A 25,664-nucleotide genomic window follows, 5' to 3' on the forward strand; every position below is an offset into this window, starting at 1 on the left:
TCCCCCTGATACTCGCTCTTTTATCCTCTCACCACTCTCACACTGTTCACTCTCAGACTCGCTCTTTTATCCTCTCCCCACTTTCACACTGCTCCCCCTCAGACTCGCTCTTTTATCCTCGCACCACTTTCACACTGCTCACTCTCAGACTCTCCCTTTTATCCTCTCAACATTCTCACATTGCTCAAACTCGTGTTCACTCTTTTATCCTCTCACCACTCCCGCATTCCTCACTCTCAGTCTCGCTCTTTTATCCACTCACCACTCTCACAATGCTCCCTCTCAGGTTCACTCTTTTATCCACTCACCAATCTCACACTGCTCCTCCTGAGACCGCTCTTTTTTCCACTCACCACTCTCACACTGCTCCTCCTGAGACTCGCTCTTTTATCCACTCACCACTCTCACACTGCTCCTCCTGAGACTCGCTCTTTTATCCAATCACAACTCCCACACTGCTCCTCCTGAGACTCACTCTTTTATCCACTCACCACTCTCACACTGCTCCCCCTCAGACTCGCTCTTTTATCCACTCACCAGTCTCACACTGCTCCCCCTCAGACTCGCTCTTTTATCCACTCACCACTCTCACACTGCTCCCCCTCAGACTCACTCTTTTATCCACTCACCCCCTCACACTGCTCCTCCTGAGACTCGCTCTTTTATCCACTCAACACTCTCACACTTCTCCCCCTCAGACTCGCTCTTTTATCCACTCACCACTCTCACACTGCCCCCACTCAGACTCTCTCTTTTATCCTCGCACCACTTTCACACTGCTCACTCTCAGACTCTCTCTTATATCCTCGCACCACTTTCACACTGCTCACTCTCAGACTCTCTCTTTTATCCTCGCACCACTCTCACACTGCTCCTCTCAGGTTCGCTCTTTTATCCACTCACCAGTCTCACACTGCTCACTCTCAGTCTCACTCTTTTATCCACTCACCACTCTCACACCACTCCCTCTCAGGTTCACTCTTTTATCCTGTCACGACTCTCACACTGCCCCCACTCAGACTCTCTCTTTTATCCTCGCACCACTTTCACACTGCTCACTCTCAGACTCTCTCTTTTATCCTCGCACCACTTTCACACTGCTCACTCTCAGACTCTCTCTTTTATCCTCGCACCACTCGCACACTGCTCCCTCTCAGGTTCGCTCTTTTATCCACTCACCAGTCTCACACTACTCACTCTCAGTCTCACTCTTTTATTCACTCTCCACTCTCACACCACTCCCTATCAGGTTCGCTCTTTTATCCTGTCACGACTCTCAAACTGCTTCCCCTCAGACCCGCTCTTTTATATTCGCACCACTTTCACACTGCTCACTCTCAGACTCTCCCTTTTATTCTCTCAACATTCTCACATTGCTCACACTCGGGTTCACTCTTTTATCCTCTCACCACTCCCGCATTCCTCACTCTCAGTCTCGCTCTTTTATCCACTCACCACTCTCACAATGCTCCCTCTCAGGTTCGCTCTTTTATCCACTCACCACTCTCACACTGCTCCCTCTCAGGTTCGCTCTTTTATCCACTCACCACTCTCACACTGCTCCCTCTCATGTTCGCTCATTTATCCACTCACCACTCTCACACTGCTCATTCTCAGGTTCGCTCATTTATCCTCTCGCCACTCTGGCACTGCTCCCTCTCAGGTTCGCTCATTTATGCACTCACCACTCTCACACTGCTCCCCCTCAGACTCGCTCTTTTACCCTCTCACCACTCTCACACTACTCACTCTCAGTCACGCTCTTTTATCCTCTCACCACTCTCAAACTGCTCCCTCTCAGACACTCTCTTTTATCCTCGCAGCACTTTCACACTGCTCACTCTCAGACGCTCTCTTTTATCCTCTCACCACTCTCACACTGCTCCCTCTCAGACTCGCTCATTTCCCTCTCACCACTCTCACACTGCTCCCTCTCAGTCTCGCATTTTTACCCTCTCGCCACTCTTGCACTGTCCAATCTCGGGCTCGCTCTTTTATCTTTTCGCCACTCTCGCAGCACTCCCTCTCAATCTCACTCTTTTATCCTCTCACCACTCTCACACTGCTCACTCTCAGTCTCACTCTTTTATCCACTCACCACTCTCACACTGCTCCCTCTCAGGTTCGCTCTTTTATCCTCTCGCCACTCTCACACTGCTCCTCTTGAGACTCGCTGTTTTATCGTCTCACCACTCTCACACTGCTCCCTCTCTGACTCTCTCTTTTATCCTCGCACCACTTTCACACTGCTCACTCTCAGACTCTCCCTTTTATGCTCTCAACATTCTCACATTGCTCACACTCGGGTTCACTCTTTTATCCTCTCACCACTCCCGCATTCCTCGCTCTCAGTCTCGCTCTTTTATCCACTCACCACTCTCACACTGCTCACTCTCAGTCTCGCTCTTTTATCCACTCACCACTCTTGTGCTGCTCACTCTCAGTCTCGCTCATTTATCCTCTCACCACTTTCACACTGCCCCCACCTCAGACTCGCTGTTTTACCCTCTCACCACTCTCACACTTCTCCCTCACTGACTCTCTCTTTTATCCTCGCACCACTTTCACACTGCTCACTCTCAGACTCTCCCTTTTATCCTCTCAACATTCTGACATTGCTCACTCTCGGGTTCACTCTTTTATCCTCTCACCACGCCCGCATTCCTCACTCTCAGTCTCGCTCTTTTATCCACTCACCACTCTCACACTTCTCACTCTCAGTCTCACTCTTTTATCCACTCACCACTCTCACACTGCTCCCTCTGAGGTTTGCTCTTTTATCCACTCACCACTCTCACACTGCTGACTCTCAGTCTCGCTCATTTATCCTCTCGCCACTCTCGCACTGCTCCCTCTCAGATTCGCTCATTTATCCACTCACCAATCTCACACTGCTCCCCCTCAGACTCGCTCTTTTACCCTCTCACCACTCTCGCATTGCTCCCTCTCAGGTTCTCTCAGTTATCCACTCACCACTCTAACACTGCTCCCTCTCAGGTTCGCTCTTTTATCCTCTCACCACTGTCACACTGCTCACTCTCAGTCTCACTGTTTTATCCACTCACCACTCTCACACTGCTCACTCTCAGCCTCACTCTTTTATCCACTCACCACTCTCACACTGCTCACTCTCAGTCTCACTCTTTTATCCTCTCACCACTCTCACACTGCTCACTCTCAGTCTCACTCTTTTATCCACTCACCACTCACACACTGCTCCCTCTCAGGTTCGCTCTTTTATCGACTCACCACTCTCACACTGCTCCCTCTCAGGGTCGCTCTTTTATCCTCTCACCACTCTCACACTGCTCACTCTCAGTCTCACTCTTTTATCCACTCACCACTCTCACACTGCTCCCTCTCAGGTACGCTCTTTTATCCTCTCGCCACTCTCACACTGCTCACTCTCTGGCTCGCTCTTTTATCCTCTCACCACTCTCACACGGCCCCCCTCTCAGACTCTCTCTTTTATCCTCACACCACTCTCACGCTGCTCACTCTCAGACTCTCTCTTTTATCCTCTCAACATTCTCACATAACTCACTCTCGGGCTCATTCTTTTATCCTCTCACCACTCCCGCACTCCTCACTCTCATTCTCGCTCTTTTATCCACTCACCACGCTCACACTGCTCCCTCTCAGGTTCGCTCTTTTATCCACTCACCACTCTCACACTGCTCACTCTCAGTCTCACTCTTTTATCCACTCACCACTCTCACACCGCTCCCTCTCAGGTTCGCTCTTTTATCCACTCACCACTCTCACACTGCTCCTCCTGAGACTCGCTCTTTTATCCACTCACCACTCTCACACCGCTCCCCCTCAGACTCGCTCTTTTATCCACTCACCACTCTCACACTGCTCCCCCGATACTCGCTCTTTTATCCACTCACCACTCTCACACCGCTCCCCCTCAGACTCGCTCTTTTATCCACTCACCACTCTCACACTGCTCCCCTGATACTCGCTCTTTTATCCTCTCACCACTCTCACACTGCTCCTCCTGAGACTCGCTCTTTTATTCACTCACCACTCTCACACTGCTCCTCCTGAGACTCGCACTTTTATCCACTCACCCCTCTCACACTGCTCCTCCTGATACTCGCTCTTTTATCCTCTCACCACTCTCACACTGCTCCTCCTGATACTCGCTCTTTTAACCTCTCACCACTCTCACACTGCTCCTCCTGATACTCGCTCTTTTATCCTCTCACCACTCTCACACTGCTCCCCCTCAGACACGCTCTTTTATCCTCGCACCACTTTCACACTGCTCACTCTCAGACTCTCACTTTTATCCTCTCAACATTCTCACATTGCTCATACTCGGGTTCACTCTTTTATCCTCTCACCACTCCCGCATTCCTCACTCTCAGTCTCGCTCTTTTATCCACTCACCACTCTCACAATGCTCCCTATCAGGTTCGCTCTTTTATCCACTCACCACTCTCGCACTGCTCCCTCTCAGGTTCGCTCTTTTATCCACTCACCACTCTCGCACTGCTCCCTCTCAGGTTCGCTCTTTTATCCTGTCACCACTCTCACACTGCTCCCCCTCAGACTTGTTCTTTTACACTCTCACCACTCTCACATTGCTCCCTCTTAGACTCTCTCTTTTATCCTCGCACCACTTTCACACTGCACACTCTCAGACTCTCTCTTTTATCCTCTCAACATTCTCACTTTGCTCACTCTCGGGCTCATTCTTTTATCCTCTCACCACTCCCACATTCCTCCCTCTCAGGCTCGCTCTTTTATCCACCCACCACTCTCACACTGTTCCCTCTCAGACTCGATCTTTTACCCTCTCACCACTCTTACACTGCTCCCTCTCAGACTCGCTCTTTTCCCCTCTCACCACTCTCGCACTCTTACTCTCAGGCTCACTCTTTTATCCTCTCACCACTTTCATGCTGCCCCCACCTCTGACCCGCTGTTTTATCCTCTCACCACTCTCACACTACTCCCTCTCAGGTTCGCTCAATTATCTTCTCGCCACTCTGGCACTGCTCCCTCTCAGGTTCGCTCATTTATCCACTCGCCACTCTGGCACTGCTCCCTCTCAGGTTCGCTCATTTATCCACTCGCCACTCTGGCACTGCTCCCTCTCAGGTTCGTTCATTTATCCACTCACCACTCTCACACCGCTCCCTCTGAGGTTCACTCTTTTATCCTCTCACCACTCTCACACTGCTCCTCCTGAGACTCGCTCTTTTATCCACTCACCACTCTCACACTGCTCCTCCTGAGACTCGCTCTTTTATGCACTCACCACTCTCACACTGCTCCTCCTGAGACTCGCTATTTTATCCACTCACCACTCTCACACTGCTCCTCTTGAGACTCGGTCTTTTACCCTCTCACCACTCTCATACCTCTCCCCCTCAGACTCGCTCTTTTATCCTCTCAGCACCATCTCGCACTGCTCACTCTCAGACTCACTCTTTTATCCACTCACCCCCTCACACTGCTCCTCCTGAGACTCGCTCTTTTATCCACTCACCACTCTCACACTGCTCCTCCTGAGACGCGCTCTTTTACCCTCTCACCACTCTCACACCGCTCCCCCTCAGAATCGCTCTTTTATCCTCTCAGCACCATCTCGCACTGCTCACTCTCAGACTCACTCTTTTATCCACCTATCCCTCTCACACTGCTCCTCCTGAGACTCGCTCTTTTACCCTCTCACCTTTCTCACACCGCTCCCCCTCAGGTTCGCTCTTTTATCCTCTCACCACTCTCACACTGCTCCCTCTCAGACTCTCTCTTTTATCCGCTCACCACTCTCACACTGCTCGCCCTCAAACTCCCTCTTTTACCCTCTCACCACTCTCGCACTGCTCCCCTCAGGTTCGCTCTTTTAGCCTCTCACCACTCTCACACTGCTCCCTCTCAGACTCGCTCTTTTACCCTCTCACCAGTCTCACACTGCTCCCTCTCAGGGTCGCTCTTTTATCCTCTCACCAATCTCACACTGCTCCCTCTCAGTCTCACTCTTTTATCCACTCACCTCTCTCACACTGCTCACTCTCAGTCTCACTCTTTAATCCTCTCACCACTCTCACACTGCTCACTCTTTTATCCACTCACCAATCTCACACTGCTCCCTCTCAGGTTCGCTCTTTTATCCTCTCACCACTCTCACACTGCTCACTCTCAGTCTCAATCTTTTATCCACTCACCAGTCTCACACCGCTCCCTCTCAGGTTCGCTCTTTTATCCACTCACCAATCTCACACTGCTCCCTCTCAGGTTCGCTCTTTTATCCTCTCGCCACTCTCACACTGCTCCTCCTGAGACTCCCTCTTTTATCCACTCACCACTCTCACACTTCTCCCCCTCAGACTCGCTCTTTTATCCACTCACCACTCTCACACTGCCCCCACACAGACTCTCTCTTTTATCCTCGCACCACTTTCACACTGCTCACTCTCAGACTCTCTCTTATAGCCTCGCACCACTTTCACACTGCTCACTCTCAGACTCTCTCTTTTATCCTCGCACCACTCTCACACTGCTCCCTCTCAGGTTCGCTCTTTTCTCCACTCACCACTCTCACACCACTCCCTCCCAGGTTCGCTCTTTTATCCTGTCACGACTCTCACACTGCCCCCACTCAGACTCTCTCTTTTATCCTCGCACCACTTTCACACTGCTCACTCTCAGACTCTCTCTTTTATCCTCGCACCACTTTCACACTGCTCACACTCAGACTCTCTCTTTTATCCTCGCACCACTTTCACACTGCTCACTCTCAGACTCTCTCTTATATCCTCGCACCACTTTCACACTGCTCACTCTCAGACTCTCTCTTTTATCCTCGCACCACTTTCACACTGCTCACACTCAGACTCTCTCTTTTATCCTCGCACCACTTTCACACTGCTCACTCTCAGACTCTCTCTTATATCCTCGCACCACTTTCACACTGCTCACTCTCAGACTCTCTCTTTTATCCTCGCACCACTCTCACACTGCTCCCTCTCAGGTTCGCTCTTTTATCCACTCACCAGTCTCACACTGCTCACTCTCAGTCTCACTCTTTTATCCACTCACCACGCTCACACCACTCCCTCTCAGGTTCGCTCTTTTATCCTGTCACGACTCTCACACTGCCCCCACTCAGACTCTCTCTTTTATCCTCGCACCACTTTCACACTGCTCACTCTCAGACTCTCTCTTTTATCCTCGCACCACTCTCACACTGCTCCCTCTCAGGTTCGCTCTTTTATCCACTCACCAGTCTCACACTGCTCACTATCAGTCTCACTCTTTTATCCACTCACCACTCTCACACCACTCCCTCTCAGGTTCGCTCTTTTATCCTGTCACGACTCTCACACTGCTTCCCCTCAGACCCGCTCTTTTATCCTCGCACCACTTTCACACTGCTCACTCTCAGACTCACCCTTTTATCCTCTCAACATTCTCACATTGCTCACACTCGGGTTCACTCTTTTATCCTCTCACCACTCCCGCATTCCTCACTCTCAGTCTCGCTCTTTTATCCACTCACCACTCTCACAATGCTCCCTCTCAGGTTCGCTCTTTTATCCACTCACCACTCTCACACTGCTCCCTCTCATGTTCGCTCATTTATCCACTCACCACTCTCACACTGCTCATTCTCGGGTTCGCTCATTTATCCTCTCGCCACTCTGGCACTGCTCCCTCTCAGGTTCGCTCATTTATCCACTCACCACTCTCACACTGCTCCCCCTCAGACTCGCTCTTTTACCCTCTCACCACTCTCACACTACTCCCTCTCAGTCTCGCTCTTTTATCCTCTCACCACTCTCACACTGCTCCCTCTCAGACTCTCTCTTTTATCCTCGCACCACTTTCACACTGCTCACTCTCAGACTCTCTCTTTTATCCTCTCGCCACTCTCACACTGCTCCCTCTCAGACTCGCTCATTTACCCTCTCACCACTCTCACACTGCTCCCTCTCAGTCTCGCATTTTTACCCTCTCGCCAATCTTGCACTGTCCAATCTCGGGCTCTCTCTTTTATCTTTTCGCCACTCTCGCAGCACTCCCTCTCAGACTCTCTCATTTATCCTCTCACCACTCTCGCACTCTCACTCTCAGGCTCGCTCTTGTATCCGCTCACCACTCTCACACTGCTCCCTCTCAGGTTCGCACCTTTATCCTCTCGCCACTCTCATCTGCCCCCTCTCAGACTCGCTCATTTAGCCTCCCGCCACTCTCATTCTGCCCCCTCTCATGCACACGCTTTTATCCTCTCGCTCGTCTCGCTCTGCCCCCTCTCTGGCTCGCTATTTTATCCTCTCGCCACTCTCACTCTGCCTCCTCTCAGACTCTCTCTTTTATCCTCGCACCACTCTCACGATGCTCACTCTCTGACTCTCCCTTTTATCCTCTCAACATTCTCACATTAGTCACTCTCGGGCTCATTCTTTTATCCTCTCACCACTCCCGCATTCCTCACTCTCATTCTCGCTCTTTTATCCACTCACCACGCTCACACTGCTCCCTCTCAGGTTGGCTCTTTTATCCACTCACCACTCTCACACTGTTCCCTCTCAGTTTCACTCTTTTATCCTCTCACCACTCTCACACTGCTCACTCTCAGTCTCACTCTTTTATCCACTCACCACTCTCACACCGCTCCCTCTCAGGTTCGCTCTTTTATCCACTCACCACTCTCACACTGCTCCTCCTGAGACTCGCTCTTTTATCCACTCACCACTCTCACACCGCTCCCCCTCAGACTCGCTCTTTTATCCACTCACCACTCTCACACTGCTCCTCCTGAGACTCGCTCTTTTATCCTCTCACCACTCTCACACTGCTCCTCCTGAGACTCGCTCTTTTATCCACTCACCACTCTCACACCGCTCCCCCTCAGACTCGCTCTTTTATCCACTCACCACTCTAACACTGCTCCCCCGATACTCGCTCTTTTATCCTCTCACCACTCTCACACTGCTCCTCCTGAGACTCGCTCTTTTATCCACTCACCACTCTCACACCGCTCCCCCCAGACTCGCTCTTTTATCCACTCACCACTCTCACACTGCTCCCCCTGATACTCGCTCTTTTATCCACTCACCACTCTCACACTGCTCCTCCTGAGACTCGCACTTTTATCCACTCACCACTCTCACACTGCTCCTCCTGATACTCGCTCTTTTATCCTCTCACCACTCTCACACTGCTGCTCCTGATACTCGCTCTTTTATCCTCTCACCACTCTCACACTGCTCCTCCTGAGACTCGCTCTTTTATACACTCACCACTCTCACACTGTTCCTCCTGAGACTCGCTCTTTTAACCTCTCACCACTCTCACACTGCTCCTCCTGATACTCGCTCTTTTATCCTCTCACCACTCTCACACTGCTCCCCCTGATACTCGCTCTTTTATCCTCTCACCACTCTCACACTGTTCACTCTCAGACTCGCTCTTTTATCCTCTCACCACTCTCGCACTGCTCCCCCTCAGATTCGCTCTTTTGACCTCTCACCACTCTCACACTGCTCCCTCTCAGACTCGCTCTTTTACCCTCTCACCACTCTCACACTGCTCCCTCTCAGGGTCGCTCTTTTATCCTCTCACCAATCTCACACTGCTCCCTCTCAGTCTCACTGTTTTATACACTCACCACTCTCACACTGCTCACTCTCAGTCTCACTCTTTTATCCACTCACCACTCTCACACTGCTCACTCTCAGTCTCACTCTTTAATCCTCTCACCACTCTCACACTGCTCACTCTTTTATCCACTCACCACTCTCACAATGCTCCCTCTCAGGTTCGCTCTTTTATCCACTCACCAATCTCACACTGCTCCCTCTCAGGTTTGCTCTTTTATCCTCTCACCACTCTCACACTGCTCACTCTCAGTCTCAATCTTTTATCCACTCACCACTCTCACACCGCTCCCTCTCAGGTTCGCTCTTTTATCCACTCACCACTCTCACACTGCTCCCTCTCAGGTTCGCTCTTTTATCCTCTCACCACTCTCACACTGCTCCTCCTGAGACTCGCTCTTTTATCCACTCACCACTCTCACACTGCTCCTCCTGAGACTCGCACTTTTATCCACTCACCACTCTCACACTGCTCCTCCTGATACTCGCTCTTTTATCCTCTCACCACTCTCACACTGCTGCTCCTGATACTCGCTCTTTTATCCTCTCACCACTCTCACACTGCTCCTCCTGAGACTCGCTCTTTTATACACTCACCACTCTCACACTGTTCCTCCTGAGACTCGCTCTTTTAACCTTTCACCACTCTCACACTGCTCCTCCTGATACTCGCTCTTTTATCCTCTCACCACTCTCACACTGCTCCCCCTGATACTCGCTCTTTTATCCTCTCACCACTCTCACACTGTTCACTCTCAGACTCGCTCTTTTATCCTCTCCCCACTTTCACACTGCTCCCCCTCAGACTCGCTCTTTTATCCTCGCACCACTTTCACACTGCTCACTCTCAGACTCTCCCTTTTATCCTCTCAACATTCTCACATTGCTCAAACTCGGGTTCACTCTTTTATCCTCTCACCACTCCCGCATTCCTCACTCTCAGTCTCGCTCTTTTATCCACTCACCACTCTCACAATGCTCCCTCTCAGGTTCACTCTTTTATCCACTCACCAATCTCACACTGCTCCTCCTGAGACCGCTCTTTTATCCACTCACCACTCTCACACTGCTCCTCCTGAGACTCGCTCTTTTATCCACTCACCACTCTCACACTGCTCCTCCTGAGACTCGCTCTTTTATCCAATCACAACTCCCACACTGCTCCTCCTGAGACTCACTCTTTTATCCACTCACCACTCTCACACTGCTCCCCCTCAGACTCGCTCTTTTATCCACTCACCAGTCTCACACTGCTCCCCCTCAGACTCGCTCTTTTATCCACTCACCACTCTCACACTGCTCCCCCTCAGACTCACTCTTTTATCCACTCACCCCCTCACACTGCTCCTCTTGAGACTCGCTCTTTTATCCACTCAACACTCTCACACTTCTCCCCCTCAGACTCGCTCTTTTATCCACTCACCACTCTCACACTGCCCCCACTCAGACTCTCTCTTTTATCCTCGCACCACTTTCACACTGCTCACTCTCAGACTCTCTCTTATATCCTCGCACCACTTTCACACTGCTCACTCTCAGACTCTCTCTTTTATCCTCGCACCACTCTCACACTGCTCCTCTCAGGTTCGCTCTTTTATCCACTCACCAGTCTCACACTGCTCACTCTCAGTCTCACTCTTTTATCCACTCACCACTCTCACACCACTCCCTCTCAGGTTCACTCTTTTATCCTGTCACGACTATCACACTGCCCCCACTCAGACTCTCTCTTTTATCCTCGCACCACTTTCACACTGCTCACTCTCAGACTCTCTCTTTTATCCTCGCACCACTTTCACACTGCTCACTCTCAGACTCTCTCTTTTATCCTCGCACCACTCGCACACTGCTCCCTCTCAGGTTCGCTCTTTTATCCACTCACCAGTCTCACACTACTCACTCTCAATCTCACTCTTTTATTCATTCACCACTCTCACACCACTCCCTATCAGTTTCGCTCTTTTATCCTGTCACGACTCTCACACTGCTTCCCCTCAGACCCGCTCTTTTATATTCGCACCACTTTCACACTGCTCACTCTCAGACTCTCCCTTTTATTCTCTCAACATTCTCACATTGCTCACACTCGGGTTCACTCTTTTATCCTCTCACCACTCCCGCATTCCTCACTCTCAGTCTCGCTCTTTTATCCACTCACCACTCTCACAATGCTCCCTCTCAGGTTCGCTCTTTTATCCACTCACCACTCTCACACTGCTCCCTCTCAGGTTCGCTCTTTTATCCACTCACCACTCTCACACTGCTCCCTCTCATGTTCGCTCATTTATCCACTCACCACTCTCACACTGCTCATTCTCAGGTTCGCTCATTTATCCTCTCGCCACTCTGGCACTGCTCCCTCTCAGGTTCGCTCATTTATCCACTCACCACTCTCACACTGCTCCCCCTCAGACTCGCTCTTTTACCCTCTCACCACTCTCACACTACTCACTCTCAGTCACGCTCTTTTATCCTCTCACCACTCTCACACTGCTCCCTCTCAGACTCTCTCTTTTATCCTCGCAGCACTTTCACACTGCTCACTCTCAGACGCTCTCTTTTATCCTCTCACCACTCTCACACTGCTCCCTCTCAGACTCGCTCATTTTCCCTCTCACCATTCTCACACTGCTCCCTCTCAGTCTCGCATTTTTACCCTCTCGCCACTCTTGCACTGTCCAATCTCGGGCTCGCTCTTTTATCTTTTCGCCACTCTCGCAGCACTCCCTCTCAATCTCACTCTTTTATCCTCTCACCACTCTCACACTGCTCACTCTCAGTCTCACTCTTTTATCCACTCACCACTCTCACACTGCTCCCTCTCAGGTTCGCTCTTTTATCCTCTCGCCACTCTCACACTGCTCCTCTTGAGACTCGCTGTTTTATCGTCTCACCACTCTCACACTGCTCCCTCTCTGACTCTCTCTTTTATCCTCGCACCACTTTCACACTGCTCACTCTCAGACTCTCCCTTTTATGCTCTCAACATTCTCACATTGCTCACACTCGGGTTCACTCTTTTATCCTCTCACCACTCCCGCATTCCTCGCTTTCAGTCTCGCTCTTTTATCCACTCACCACTCTCACACTGCTCACTCTCAGTCTCGCTCTTTTATCCACTCACCACTCTTGTGCTGCTCACTCTCAGTCTCGCTCATTTATCCTCTCACCACTTTCACACTGCCCCCACCTCAGACTCGCTGTTTTACCCTCTCACCATTCTCACACTTCTCCCTCACTGACTCTCTCTTTTATCCTCGCACCACTTTCACACTGCTCACTCTCAGACTCTCCCTTTTATCCTCTCAACATTCTGACATTGCTGACTCTCGGGTTCACTCTTTTATCCTCTCACCACGCCCGCATTCCTCACTCTCAGTCTCGCTCTTTTATCCACTCACCACTCTCACACTTCTCACTCTCAGTCTCACTCTTTTATCCTCTCACCACTCTCACACTGCTCACCCTCAGTCTCACTCTTTTATCCACTCACCACTCTCACACTGCTCCCTCTCAGGTTCGCTCTTTTATCGACTCACCACTCTCACACTGCTCCCTCTCAGGGTCGCTCTTTTATCCTCTCACCACTCTCACACTGCTCACTCTCAGTCTCACTCTTTTATCCACTCACCACTCTCACACCGCTCCCTCTCAGGGTCGCTCTTTTATCCACTCACCACTCTCACACTGCTCCCTCTCAGGTATGCTCTTTTATCCTCTCGCCACTCTCACACTGCTCACTCTCTGGCTCGCTCTTTTATCCTCTCACCACTCTCACACGGCCCCCTCTCAGACTCTCTCTTTTATCCTCACACCACTCTCACGCTGCTCACTCTCAGACTCTCTCTTTTATCCTCTCAACATTCTCACATAACTCACTCTCGGGCTCATTCTTTTATCCTCTCACCACTCCCGCACTCCTCACTCTCATTCTCGCTCTTTTATCCACTCACCACGCTCACACTGCTCCCTCTCAGGTTCGCTCTTTTATCCACTCACCACTCTCACACTGCTCACTCTCAGTCTCACTCTTTTATCCACTCACCACTCTCACACCGCTCCCTCTCAGGTTCGCTCTTTTATCCACTCACCACTCTCACACTGCTCCTCCTGAGACTCGCTCTTTTATCCACTCACCACTCTCACACCGCTCCCCCTCAGACTCGCTCTTTGATCCACTCACCACTCTCACACTGCTCCTCCTGAGACTCGCTCTTTTATCTTCTCACCACTCTCACACTGCTCCTCCTGAGACTCGCTCTTTTATCCACTCACCACTCTCACACCGCTCCCCCTCAGACTCGCTCTTTTATCCACTCACCACTCTCACACTGCTCCCCCGATACTCGCTCTTTTATCCACTCACCACTCTCACACCGCTCCCCCTCAGACTCGCTCTTTTATCCACTCACCACTCTCACACTGCTCCCCCTGATACTCGCTCTTTTATCCTCTCACCACTCTCACACTGCTCCTCCTGAGACTCGCTCTTTTATTCACTCACCACTCTCACACTGCTCCTCCTGAGACTCGCACTTTTATCCACTCACCCCTCTCACACTGCTCCTCCTGATACTCGCTCTTTTATCCTCTCACCACTCTCACACTGCTCCTCCTGATACTTGCTCTTTTAACCTCTCACCACTCTCCCACTGCTCCTCCTGATACTCGCTCTTTTATCCTCTCACCACTCTCACACTGCTCCTCCTGAGACTCGCTCTTTTATCCACTCACCACTCTCACACTGCTCCTCCTGAGACGCGCTCTTTTACCCTCTCACCACTCTCACACCGCTCCCCCTCAGAATCGCTCTTTTATCCTCTCAGCACCATCTCGCACTGCTCACTCTTAGACTCACTCTTTTATCCACCTATCCCTCTCACACTACTCCTCCTGAGACTCGCTCTTTTACCCTCTCACCTTTCTCACACCGCTCCCCCTCAGGTTCGCTCTTTTATCCTCTCACCACTCTCACACTGCTCCCTCTCAGACTCTCTCTTTTATCCGCTCACCACTCTCACACTGCTCCCTCTCAGGTTCGCTCTTTTATCCACTCACCAATCTCACACTGCTCCCTCTCAGGTTCGCTCTGTTATCCTCTCACCACTCTCACACTGCTCACTCTCAGTCTCAATCTTTTATCCACTCACCAGTCTCACACCGCTCCCTCTCAGGTTCGCTCTTTTATCCACTCACCAATCTCACACTGCTTCCTCTCAGGTTCGCTCTTTTATCCTCTCGCCACTCTCACACTGCTCCTCCTGAGACTCCCTCTTTTATCCACTCACCACTCTCACACTTCTCCCCCTCAGACTCGCTCCTTTATCCACTCACCACTCTCACACTGCCCCCACTCAGACTCTCTCTTTTATCCTCGCACCACTTTCACACTGCTCACTCTCAGACTCTCTCTTATAGCCTCGCACCACTTTCACACTGCTCACTCTCAGACTCTCTCTTTTATCCTCGCACCACTCTCACACTGCTCCCTCTCAGGTTCGCTCTTTTATCCACTCACCACTCTCACACCACTCCCTCTCAGGTTCGCTCTTTTATCCTGTCACGACTCTCACACTGCCCCCACTCAGACTCTCTCTTTTATCCTCGCACCACTTTCACACTGCTCACTCTCAGACTCTCTCTTTTATCCTCGCACCACTTTCACACTGCTCACACTCAGACTCTCTCTTTTATCCTCGCACCACTTTCACACTGCTCACTCTCAGACTCTCTCTTATATCCTCGCACCACTTTCACACTGCTCACTCTCAGACTCTCTCTTTTATCCTCGCACCACTCTCACACTGCTCCCTCTCAGGTTTGCTCTTTTATCCACTCACCAGTCTCACACTGCTCACTCTCAGTCTCACTCTTTTATCCACTCACCACTCTCACACCACTCCCTCTCAGGTTCGCTCTTTTATCCTGTCACGACTCTCACACTGCTTCCCCTCAGACCCGCTCTTTTATCCTCGCACCACTTTCACACTGCTCACTCTCAGACTCACCCTTTTATCCTCTCAACATTCTCACATTGCTCACACTCGGGTTCACTCTTTTATCCTCTCACCACTCCCGCATTCCTCACTCTCAGTCTCGCTCTTTTATCCACTCACCACTCTCACAATGCTCCCTCTCAGGTTCGCTCTTTTATCCACTCACCACTCTCACACTGCTCCCTCTCATGTTCGCTCATTTATCCACTCACCACTCTCACACTGCTCATTCTCGGGTTCGCTCATTTATCCTCTCGCCACTCTGGCACTGCTCCCTCTCAGGTTCGCTCATTTATCCACTCACCACTCTCACACTGCTCCCCCTCAGACTCGCTCTTTTACCCTCTCACCACTCTCACACTACTCCCTCTCAGTCTCGCTCTTTTATCCTCTCACCACTCTCACACTGCTCCCTCTCAGACTCTCTCTTTTATCCTCGCACCACTTTCACACTGCTCACTCTCAGACTCTCTCTTTTATCCTCTCGCCACTCTCACACTGCTCCCTCTCAGACTCGCTCATTTACCCTCTCACCACTCTCACACTGCTCCCTCTCAGTCTCGCATTTTTACCCTCTCGCCAATCTTGCACTGTCCAATCTCGGGCTCGCTCTTTTATCTTTTCGCCACTCTCGCAGCACTCCCTCTCAGACTCTCTCATTTATCCTCTCACCACTCTCGCACTCTCACTCTCAGGATCGCTCTTGTATCCGCTCACCACTCTCATACTGCTCCCTCTCAGGTTCGCACCTTTATCCTCTCGCCACTCTCATCTGCCCCCTCTCAGACTCGCTCATTTAGCCTCCCGCCACTCTCATTCTGCCCCCTCTCATGCACACGCTTTTATCCTCTCGCTCGTCTCGCTCTGCCCCCTCTCTGGTCGCTATTTTATCCTCTCGCCACTCTCACTCTGCCTCCTCTCAGACTCTCTCTTTTATCCTCGCACCACTCTCACGCTGCTCACTCTCAGACTCTCCCTTTTATCCTCTCAACATTCTCACATTAGTCACTCTCGGGCTCATTCTTTTATCCTCTCACCACTCCCGCATTCCTCACTCTCATTCTCGCTCTTTTATCCACTCACCACGCTCACACTGCTCCACTCTCAGGTTGGCTCTTTTATCCACTCACCACTCTCACACTGTTCCCTCTCAGTTTCACTCTTTTATCCTCTCACCACTCTCACACTGCTCACTCTCAGTCTCACTCTTTTATCCACTCACCACTCTCACACCGCTCCCTCTCAGGTTCGCTCTTTTATCCACTCACCACTCTCACACTGCTCCTCCTGAGACTCGCTCTTTTATCCACTCACCACTCTCACACCGCTCCCCCTCAGACTCTCTCTTTTATCCTCGCACCACTTTCACACTGCTCACTCTCAGACTCTCTCTTTTATCCTCGCACCACTTTCACACTGCTCACACTCAGACTCTCTCTTTTATCCTCGCACCACTTTCACACTGCTCACTCTCAGACTCTCTCTTATATCCTCGCACCACTTTCACACTGCTCACTCTCAGACTCTCTCTTTTATCCTCGCACCACTCTCACACTGCTCCCTCTCAGGTTCGCTCTTTTATCCACTCACCAGTCTCACACTGCTCACTCTCAGTCTCACTCTTTTATCCACTCACCAGTCTCACACCACTCCCTCTCAGGTTCGCTCTTTTATCCTGTCACGACTCTCACACTGCTTCCCCTCAGACCCGCTCTTTTATCCTCGCACCACTTTCACACTGCTCACTCTCAGACTCTCCCTTTTATGCTCTCAACATTCTCACATTGCTCACACTCGGGTTCACTCTTTTATCCTCTCACCACTCCCGCATTCCTCGCTCTCAGTCTCGCTCTTTTATCCACTCACCACTCTCACACTGCTCACTCTCAGTCTCGCTCTTTTATCCACTCACCACTCTTGTGCTGCTCACTCTCAGTCTCGCTCATTTATCCACTCACCACTTTCACACTGCCCCCACCTCAGACTCGCTGTTTTACCCTCTCACCATTCTCACACTTCTCCCTCACTGACTCTCTCTTTTATCCTCGCACCACTTTCACACTGCTCACTCTCAGACTCTCCCTTTTATCCTCTCAACATTCTGACATTGCTGACTCTCGGGTTCACTCTTTTATCCTCTCACCACGCCCGCATTCCTCACTCTCAGTCTCGCTCTTTTATCCACTCACCACTCTCACACTTCTCACTCTCAGTCTCACTCTTTTATCCACTCACCACTCTCACACTGCTCCCTCTCAGGTTCGCTCTTTTATCCACTCACCACTCTCACACTGCTGACTCTCAGTCTCGCTCATTTATCCTCTCGCCACTCTCGCACTGCTCCCTCTCAGATTCGCTCATTTATCCACTCACCAATCTCACACTGCTCCCCCTCAGACTCGCTCTTTTACCCTCTCACCACTCTCGCATTGCTCCCTCTCAGGTTCTCTCAGTTATCCACTCACCACTCTAACACTGCTCCCTCTCAGGTTCGCTCTTTTATCCTCTCACCACTGTCACACTGCTCACTCTCAGTCTCACTGTTTTATCCACTCACCACTCTCACACTGCTCACTCTCAGCCTCACTCTTTTATCCACTCACCACTCTCACACTGCTCACTCTCAGTCTCACTCTTTTATCCTCTCACCACTCTCACACTGCTCACTCTCAGTCTCACTCTTTTATCCACTCACCACTCTCACACTGCTCCCTCTCAGGTTCGCTCTTTTATCGACTCACCACTCTCACACTGCTCCCTCTCAGGGTCGCTCTTTTATCCTCTCACCACTCTCACACTGCTCACTCTCAGTCTCACTCTTTTATCCACTCACCACTCTCACACCGCTCCCTCTCAGGGTCGCTCTTTTATCCACTCACCACTCTCACACTGCTCCCTCTCAGGTACGCTCTTTTATCCTCTCGCCACTCTCACACTGCTCACTCTCTGGCTCGCTCTTTTATCCTCTCACCACTCTCACACGGCCCCCTCTCAGACTCTCTCTTTTATCCTCACACCACTCTCACACTGCTCACTCTCAGACTCTCTCTTTTATCCTCTCAACATTCTCACATAACTCACTCTCGGGCTCATTCTTTTATCCTCTCACCACTCCCGCACTCCTCACTCTCATTCTCGCTCTTTTATCCACTCACCACGCTCACACTGCTCCCTCTCAGGTTCGCTCTTTTATCCACTCACCACTCTCACACTGCTCACTCTCAGTCTCACTCTTTTATCCACTCACCACTCTCACACCGCTCCCTCTCAGGTTCGCTCTTTCATCCACTCACCACTCTCACACTGCTCCTCCTGAGACTCGCTCTTTTATCCACTCACCACTCTCACACCGCTCCCCCTCAGACTCGCTCTTTGATCCACTCACCACTCTCACACTGCTCCTCCTGAGACTCGCTCTTTTATCTTCTCACCACTCTCACACTGCTCCTCCTGAGACTCGCTCTTTTATCCACTCACCACTCTCACACCGCTCCCCCTCAGACTCGCTCTTTTATCCACTCACCACTCTCACACTGCTCCCCCGATACTCGCTCTTTTATCCACTCACCACTCTCACACCGCTCCCCCTCAGACTTGCTCTTTTATCCACTCACCACTCTCACACTGCTCCCCCTGATACTCGCTCTTTTATCCTCTCACCACTCTCACACTGCTCCTCCTGAGACTCGCTCTTTTATTCACTCACCACTCTCACACTGCTCCTCCTGAGACTCGCACTTTTATCCACTCACCCCTCTCACACTGCTCCTCCTGATACTCGCTCTTTTATCCTCTCACCACTCTCACACTGCTCCTCCTGATACTTGCTCTTTTAACCTCTCACCACTCTCACACTGCTCCTCCTGATACTCGCTCTTTTATCCTCTCACCACTCTCACACTGCTCCCCCTCAGACACGCTCTTTTATCCTCGCACCACTTTCACACTGCTCACTCTCAGACTCTCCCTTTTATCCTCTCAACATTCTCACATTGCTCATACTCGGGTTCACTCTTTTATCCTCTCACCACTCCCGCATTCCTCACTCTCAGTCTCGCTCTTTTATCCACTCACCACTCTCACAATGCTCCCTATCAGGTTCGCTCTTTTATCCACTCACCACTCTCGCACTGCTCCCTCTCAGGTTCGCTCTTTTATCCACTCACCACTCTCGCACTGCTCCCTCTCAGGTTCGCTCTTTTATCCTGTCACCACTCTCACACTGCTCCCCCTCAGACTTGCTCTGTTACACTCTCACCACTCTCACATTGCTCCCTCTTAGACTCTCTCTTTTATCCTCGCACCACTTTCACACTGCACACTCTCAGACTCTCTCTTTTATCCTCTCAACATTCTCACGTTGCTCACTCTCGGGCTCATTCTTTTATCCTCTCACCACTCCCACATTCCTCCCTCTCAGGCTCGCTCTTTTATCCACTCACCACTCTCACACTGCTCCCTCTCAGACTCGCTCTTTTACCCTCTCACCACTCTCACACTGTTCCCTCTCAGACTCGATCTTTTACCCTCTCACCACTCTTACACTGCTCCCTCTCAGACTCGCTCTTTTCCCCTCTCACCACTCTCGCACTCTCACTCTCAGGCTCACTCTTTTATCCTCTCACCACTTTCACGCTGCCCCCACCTCTGACCCGCTGTTTTATCCTCTCACCACTCTCACACTACTCCCTCTCAGGTTCGCTCAATTATCGTCTCGCCACTCTGGCACTGCTCCCTCTCAGGTTCGCTTATTTATCCACTCGCCACTCTGGCACTGCTCCCTCTCAGGTTCGCTCATTTATCCACTCGCCACTCTGGCACTGCTCCCTCTCAGGTTCGTTCATTTATCCACTCACCACTCTCACACCGCTCCCTCTGAGGTTCACTCTTTTATCCTCTCACCACTCTCACACTGCTCCTCCTGAGACTCGCTCTTTTATCCACTCACCACTCTCACACTGCTCCTCCTGAGACTCGCTCTTTTATGCACTCACCACTCTCACACTGCTCCTCCTGAGACTCGCTCTTTTATCCACTCACCACTCTCACACTGCTCCTCTTGAGACTCGGTCTTTTACCCTCTCACCACTCTCACACCTCTCCCCCTCAGACTCGCTCTTTTATCCTCTCAGCACCATCTCGCACTGCTCACTCTCAGACTCACTCTTTTATCCACTCACCCCCTCACACTGCTCCTCCTGAGACTCGCTCTTTTATCCACTCACCACTCTCACACTGCTCCTCCTGAGACGCGCTCTTTTACCCTCTCACCACTCTCACACCGCTCCCCCTCAGAATCGCTCTTTTATCCTCTCAGCACCATCTCGCACTGCTCACTCTTAGACTCACTCTTTTATCCACCTATCCCTCTCACACTACTCCTCCTGAGACTCGCTCTTTTACCCTCTCACCTTTCTCACACCGCTCCCCCTCAGGTTCGCTCTTTTATCCTCTCACCACTCTCACACTGCTCCCTCTCAGACTCTCTCTTTTATCCTCTCACCACTCTCACACTGCTCCCTCTCAGACTCTCTCTTTTATCCACTCACCAATCTCACACTGCTCCCTCTCAGGTTCGCTCTTTTATCCTCTCACCACTCTCACACTGCTCACTCTCAGTCTCAATCTTTTATCCACTCACCAGTCTCACACCGCTCCCTCTCAGGTTCGCTCTTTTATCCACTCACCAATCTCACACTGCTTCCTCTCAGGTTCGCTCTTTTATCCTCTCGCCACTCTCACACTGCTCCTCCTGAGACTCCCTCTTTTATCCACTCACCACTCTCACACTTCTCCCCCTCAGACTCGCTCCTTTATCCACTCACCACTCTCACACTGCCCCCACTCAGACTCTCTCTTTTATCCTCGCACCACTTTCACACTGCTCACTCTCAGACTCTCTCTTATAGCCTCGCACCACTTTCACACTGCTCACTCTCAGACTCTCTCTTTTATCCTCGCACCACTCTCACACTGCTCCCTCTCAGGTTCGCTCTTTTATCCACTCACCACTCTCACACCACTCCCTCTCAGGTTCGCTCTTTTATCCTGTCACGACTCTCACACTGCCCCCACTCAGACTCTCTCTTTTATCCTCGCACCACTTTCACACTGCTCACTCTCAGACTCTCTCTTATATCCTCGCACCACTTTCACACTGCTCACTCTCAGACTCTCTCTTTTATCCTCGCACCACTCTCACACTGCTCCCTCTCAGGTTCGCTCTTTTATCCACTCACCACTCTCACACCACTCCCTCTCAGGTTCGCTCTTTTATCCTGTCACGACTCTCACACTGCCCCCACTCAGACTCTCTCTTTTATCCTCGCACCACTTTCACACTGCTCACTCTCAGACTCTCTCTTTTATCCTCGCACCACTTTCACACTGCTCACACTCAGACTCTCTCTTTTATCCTCGCACCACTTTCACACTGCTCACTCTCAGACTCTCTCTTATATCCTCGCACCACTTTCACACTGCTCACTCTCAGACTCTCTCTTTTATCCTCGCACCACTCTCACACTGCTCCCTCTCAGGTTTGCTCTTTTATCCACTCACCAGTCTCACACTGCTCACTCTCAGTCTCACTCTTTTATCCACTCACCACTCTCACACCACTCCCTCTCAGGTTCGCTCTTTTATCCTGTCACGACTCTCACACTGCTTCCCCTCAGACCCGCTCTTTTATCCTCGCACCACTTTCACACTGCTCACTCTCAGACTCACCCTTTTATCCTCTCAACATTCTCACATTGCTCACACTCGGGTTCACTCTTTTATCCTCTCACCACTCCCGCATTCCTCACTCTCAGTCTCGCTCTTTTATCCACTCACCACTCTCACAATGCTCCCTCTCAGGTTCGCTCTTTTATCCACTCACCACTCTCACACTGCTCCCTCTCATGTTCGCTCATTTATCCACTCACCACTCTCACACTGCTCATTCTCGGGTTCGCTCATTTATCCTCTCGCCACTCTGGCACTGCTCCCTCTCAGGTTCGCTCATTTTTCCACTCACCACTCTCACACTGCTCCCCCTCAGACTCGCTCTTTTACCCTCTCACCACTCTCACACTACTCCCTCTCAGTCTCGCTCTTTTATCCTCTCACCACTCTCACACTGCTCCCTCTCAGACTCTCTCTTTTATCCTCGCACCACTTTCACACTGCTCACTCTCAGACTCTCTCTTTTATCCTCTCGCCACTCTCACACTGCTCCCTCTCAGACTCGCTCATTTACCCTCTCACCACTCTCACACTGCTCCCTCTCAGTCTCGCATTTTTACCCTCTCGCCAATCTTGCACTGTCCAATCTCGGGCTCGCTCTTTTATCTTTTCGCCACTCTCGCAGCACTCCCTCTCAGACTCTCTCATTTATCCTCTCACCACTCTCGCACTCTCACTCTCAGGATCGCTCTTGTATCCGCTCACCACTCTCACACTGCTCCCTCTCAGGTTCGCACCTTTATCCTCTCGCCACTCTCATCTGCCCCCTCTCAGACTCGCTCATTTAGCCTCCCGCCACTCTCATTCTGCCCCCTCTCATGCACACGCTTTTATCCTCTCGCTCGTCTCGCTCTGCCCCCTCTCTGGCTCGCTATTTTATCCTCTCGCCACTCTCACTCTGCCTCCTCTCAGACTCTCTCTTTTATCCTCGCACCACTCTCACGCTGCTCACTCTCAGACTCTCCCTTTTATCCTCTCAACATTCTCACATTGCTCACACTCGGGTTCATTCTTTTATCCTCTCACCACTCCCGCATTCCTCACTCTCAGTCTCGCTCTTTTATCCACTCACCACTCTCACACTGCTCCCTCTCATGTTCGCTCATTTATCCACTCACCACTCTCACACTGCTCATTCTCGGGTTCGCTCATTTATCCTCTCGCCACTCTGGCACTGCTCCCTCTCAGGTTCGCTCATTTATCCACTCACCACTCTCACACAGCTCCCCCTCAGACTCGCTCTTTTACCCTCTCACCACTCTCACACTACTCCCTCTCAGTCTCGCTCTTTTATCCTCTCACCACTCTCACACTGCTCCCTCTCAGACTCTCTCTTTTATCCTCGCACCACTTTCACACTGCTCACTCTCAGACTCTCTCTTTTATCCTCTAGCCACTCTCACACTGCTCCCTCTCAGACTCGCTCATTTACCCTCTCACCACTCTCACACTGCTCCCTCTCAGTCTCGCATTTTTACCCTCTCGCCAATCTTGCACTGTCCAATCTCGGGCTCCCTCTTTTATCTTTTCGCCACTCTCGCAGCACTCCCTCTCAGACTCTCTCATTTATCCTCTCACCACTCTCGCACTCTCACTCTCAGGCTCGCTCTTGTATCTGCTCACCACTCTCACACTGCTCCCTCTCAGGTTCGCACCTTTATCCTCTCGCCACTCTCATCTGCCCCCTCTCAGACTCGCTCATTTAGCCTCCCGCCACTCTCATTCTGCCCCCTCTCATGCACACGCTTTTATCCTCTCGCTCGTCTCGCTCTGCCCCCTCTCTGGCTCGCTATTTTATCCTCTCGCCACTCTCACTCTGCCTCCTCTCAGGCTCGATCATTTAGCCTCTCGCCACTCTCGCACTGCTCGCTCTTGGTCTCACTCTTTTCTCCTCTCGACTCTCTCGCATTCTCAATCTCAGACTCTGTCTTTTGTCCTCTCTCCACTCGCACACAGTTCCCTCTCAAACTCATTGATTTATCCTCTTTCCAACCTCACTTGGCTCCCTCGCACGCTCGCTCTTTTATCCTCTCGCCATTCTCGCTCTGACCTCCCACAGGCTCACTCATTTAGCCTCCCGCCACTCTCAGTCTGCCCCCTCTCACGCACACGCTTTTATCCTCTCACTCGTCTCGCTCTGCCCCCTCTCAGGCTCGCTCTTTTATCCTCTCGCCACTCTCACACTGCCTCTTCTCAGGCTCGCTCATTTAGCCTCTCACCACTCTCACACTGCTCACTCTCAGTCTCACTCTTTTATCCACTCACCACTCTCACACTGCTCCCTCTCAGGTTCGCTCTTCTATCCACTCACCACTCTCACACTGCTCCTCCTGAGACTCGCTCTTTTATCCACTCACCACTCTCACACTGCTCCTCCTGAGACTCGCTCTTTTATCCACTCACCACTCTCACACTGCTCCTCTTGAGACTCGGTCTTTTACCCTCTCACCACTCTCACACCTCTCCCCCTCAGACTCGCTCTTTTATCCTCTCAGCACCATCTCGCACTGCTCACTCTCAGACTCACTCTTTTATCCACTCACCCCCTCACACTGCTCCTCCTGAGACTCGCTCTTTTATCCACTCACCACTCTCACACTGCTCCTCCTGAGACGCGCTCTTTTACCCTCTCACCACTCTCACACCGCTCCCCCTCAGAATCGCTCTTTTATCCTCTCAGCACCATCTCGCACTGCTCACTCTTAGACTCACTCTTTTATCCACCTATCCCTCTCACACTACTCCTCCTGAGACTCGCTCTTTTACCCTCTCACCTTTCTCACACCGCTCCCCCTCAGGTTCGCTCTTTTATCCTCTCACCACTCTCACACTGCTCCCTCTCAGACTCTCTCTTTTATCCGCTCACCACTCTCACACAGCTCCCTCTCAGGTTCGCTCTTTTATCCACTCACCAATCTCACACTGCTCCCTCTCAGGTTCGCTCTTTTATCCTCTCACCACTCTCACACTGCTCACTCTCAGTCTCAATCTTTTATCCACTCACCAGTCTCACACCGCTCCCTCTCAGGTTCGCTCTTTTATCCACTCACCAATCTCACACTGCTTCCTCTCAGGTTCGCTCTTTTATCCTCTCGCCACTCTCACACTGCTCCTCCTGAGACTCCCTCTTTTATCCACTCACCACTCTCACACTTCTCCCCCTCAGACTCGCTCCTTTATCCACTCACCACTCTCACACTGCCCCCACTCAGACTCTCTCTTTTATCCTCGCACCACTTTCACACTGCTCACTCTCAGACTCTCTCTTATAGCCTCGCACCACTTTCACACTGCTCACTCTCAGACTCTCTCTTTTATCCTC

Source organism: Carcharodon carcharias, chromosome 11 (genome assembly GCF_017639515.1).
Source record: "Carcharodon carcharias isolate sCarCar2 chromosome 11, sCarCar2.pri, whole genome shotgun sequence".
In the NCBI taxonomy this organism is placed as follows: domain Eukaryota; kingdom Metazoa; phylum Chordata; class Chondrichthyes; order Lamniformes; family Lamnidae; genus Carcharodon; species Carcharodon carcharias.